This window comes from Centroberyx affinis, unplaced genomic scaffold (assembly GCF_046629955.1).
Source record: "Centroberyx affinis isolate AG114_WGS23_722 - 3 ecotype Tasmania unplaced genomic scaffold, CSIRO-AGI_Caff_v1 ptg003883l_1, whole genome shotgun sequence".
NCBI classification, from domain to species: domain Eukaryota; kingdom Metazoa; phylum Chordata; class Actinopteri; order Beryciformes; family Berycidae; genus Centroberyx; species Centroberyx affinis.
In genome coordinates, this window is record NW_027281724.1 from 6586 (window position 1) to 10000 (window position 3415).

The 3415-nt window shown below is 48.1% G+C and overlaps 1 protein-coding gene across 1 annotated transcript in view; it reads left to right on the forward strand.

Moving 5' to 3' along the window:
* Nucleotides 1–3196: 3196 nt before the first annotated feature.
* Nucleotides 3197–3415, forward strand: part of LOC139662753 (hamartin-like) — a gene marked incomplete at its 3' end in the record, with an annotated part of 9204 nt that continues 8985 nt past the window's right edge. Inside the window, exon 1 of the mRNA XM_071541458.1 lies at nucleotides 3197–3222. The remainder of the gene's footprint in view (nucleotides 3223–3415) is intronic.

Here is a 3415-nt window from a genome sequence, read left to right on the forward strand (position 1 = left end):
CTCCATATTCTCCACAGAGTTTTATTTAGTGTCTTTCTGTCCATTCAAAGCTGTGTGTGTGTGTGTGTGTGTGTGTGTGTGTGTGTGTGTGTGTGTGTGTGTGTGTGTGTGTGTGTGTGTGTGTGTGTGTGTGTGTGGTGTCATGAACCAAAAACACTCTCAATCCATTTCTCCACGTTCATTTTCCAGCATCTCTCTGAGCCTTACCAAGAACAGGCCGTTTCTGTCTCCGTGTCTTTAAGGCTCATTAATATTAACGACCCCTCCGTTCCTATTGGCTAACCGTTTCCAGAGTGAAACGTGAGACGCCGCGGCCCGGCGGCTACAGGTAGGGAAAACTCTCCGGTAATAAACAATGACAACCGCTCAACCGCTTTGAAAAAAACACTTTGTTAGTCTATTATTTCTTACAAAAATGATAATGAGCGAACCTTTGTGACATCACAAAGTTACGGAAGTCCAAACGGCTCGTTTAGAGGCTCGCTGCACTAATATGGATCGTGTGGATTTAGTTTTGATACTTTCACCATGTTTAGATAGACCATCCAACTCCTTTATCACCACAGAGGAAGAGGAGTCCTGCTGCACACCATGTGGAGCTTTGAAATACATTCTGATTCATGTGGAAGATGTTTTTTCTCTCGGCTCGTCTGGACGGACAGAGCCTGAACCCCGAGACCCGCTGGGACCCGGATCAGGATCAGACAGACTGAAACAGACTGTGACTCCACTCAGATCAGTTCAAGTTCAAGTTTCTTTTATTACCACACAGCTAGGCTGGTGGAATCAATCACAGTACAGATGGAGTAGCTGTAACAACACACCACATAACACCAGTGCAACCATAAGGACCTAAGTGCAACAAGAAAAAAACATATAATACACAACTCCACATATCATACAATTAGACCGACTTCTGTGTATTTATAATTGTATGGCTTTGAGGTTAAGACGGTCTGTCCTGCCTCCTGCTGACCTGGACCTCCTGCCAGACGGGAGACGCTGGCACAGATGGAGAGCAGGGTGGAGAGGGTCGTCCGTGCCTTGTGTGTGTGTGTGTGTGGAGTCCAGTGTGGGGAGTTTGCAGCCTATGATCTTTGATGCTCTGGTGATAATTCTGTCCATTTTCTTTATTGTGTGCTTAGATGTATTTCCATACCAGACAGTAATCGATAATGACAGGATGCTTTGGATTATGGCTGTGTAACACTGGACCAGAAGACCCTGCTTGACTCAGGAAGTAGAGTCTCTGTTGGCCTTTTTTCATATGATGGTTATGGTTATTGCTGATGTGTGTGCCAAGGAACTGAAAAGAGTCGGTTATTGTAATCGGTTGGCTGTTGATGAGGAAAGGTGCTTTAATGAATTGTTTTGTTCTGAAGTCGATGATCATTTCAATAAAGTCTTTTTTTGGCTGGACCGCAACAGCGGGGCCAGCCAGTCTGTCACTGACTGACTGACTGACTGACTGACTGACTGAGTGATGAAGTTCCACCATTGGTCGGCCGTGGCACGTGGCACATCATAGCGTCACAGAGCCAGAAATTTAAGTTTAGTTTTCTCCGCCGTCTAGTTCCTCCGCTGAGATCAGGAGCCCGTTTCTCCCACACAGTAAGCAGGCTGACCAATATCATGCATGTGAGCTGAAGCTAAAGTAGAATCTATACAATTATATCATATCACCGTTCATGTCGATGCATATGCGCGAGCTCAGTCCACCTGAAGCCCCTCTGTTCTGTCGGGGGAGAGAGAGACACAAACAAGCATGGAGGTTTCATCACGCCGAGGGCTTATTGCCGACCTTCCCGAAGTTTCCCGGGGCCACGGTTCCGGCCGGTGCCGCTAGCCGGGCGCCGATTTGTTCCCGACGATGCGCCCCCGGTGTCCGGCGAACAGCGTTTTCGGCACCGACGGGTAACAGAGCGCCCGGCGCTTGGATCGGCAGGATCGATGCGGGCCGTGGGCGCGGTGGAGACGACAGCGGTGGAGAGAGAGACGGGACGCGCTGGAACGATCAGGATGGATGTATGGACTATTATTCTGTATTAGCAGTCTACAGCGGAGTTAGTTACACCATTGGTCGGCCGTGGCACGTGGCACACTCATACACGGTCCAGCCATACACTAGGTTGTGACCTAGTCTTGTTCGTTCGGGACCAGGTCATTTTTCCTGCACCAGTGGACTGACTCCTCACCCTCCAGTCCTAGTTGAGGTGTCGTCCGCATATTTCAGACGGAGTTTGATGTTGATCTAAAACCTGAGCTGAAATCCTGCTGCAGCTCAGAAATTAGAGACAAACACATTTTGTAACTTCTGAGGGAAAAGGCTTCAGTACAAGACTGTGCAGTTATTGAACTACATTTCCCATGAAGCCTCTCTTCACCGTGAGAAGTGTGACAGTGAAGATGAATCAGAAGAAGCTCCGGTCACAGCAGGATGACAGGCGGAGCGCTGCTGACAGCTGACTGCCCGGCGGGCGGTGCCAGGCGTCACCAGAGGGGCGGGGCCTCCAGGCCGCTCCACGCTGCGTTCAGGTACTGTGGGAATGACGGTAGATAAGAGCTTCCTACTGAAAAATACTCTTCACCTTAGCTTTCAGCTGGTAATTACTACGAGAAAACACCAGTCACCTCATCTTTTAGCTGAAAATATAAATAAATACTTTTTTCGCTGGTTCGTTTTATCCTGTAGGCCAGTGATTCTCAACCTTTTTCATATCAAGGACCCTAATTTAGTCCACATTAGAGCCACGGACCCCCATCTGATGAGATTTTGTCTCTCAGAGCCAAATATGAGAATATTTGTATTACACATGACTTTGTCCAGAATCTGTATTGTTGGAAGACAGATAACAGTGAAACTATGATCAAAATAATCATTCTTCTACATTCTCTAATTGTGTTAACTTCTTAACTTCTTGTTAAACAAGAAATGGTGAAGTTTAACAATCAATCAATTTGCTGGGGACCCCCTGTTACCTTCTCAAGGACCCCTGGTGGTCCCCGGACCCCACGTTGAGAACCACTGCTGTAGGCTATGTTTCAGTGTCTCTACCCGCTGGAGGCAGAGGTAAACTGTATTTTCTAATATCCGTCATCTTTCCCACGGAGCCTGAACGCGTCACGCCTGACAGGCTGACGGTGTCGGGTTTCAGCAGGAGGGGGCGGGGCCTCGGGTTGCTCAATATGGCTGCGCCCTGCGTCGAATAACAAGTGTGAAAGGTAACCGAGTTTATTCTGTAGAAGTCTTTTTCTCACTGAGTTTTATAAAGACACGCGCTGTGTCTGACGTCAGAGCTGTCTGCCTGTTAGCTGTCTGTCTGTCTGTTAGCTACCTGTCTGTCTGTTAGCTGTCTGTCTGTCTGTTAGCTGTCTGTCTGTCTGTTAGCTGCCTGTCTGTCTGTTAGCTGTCTGT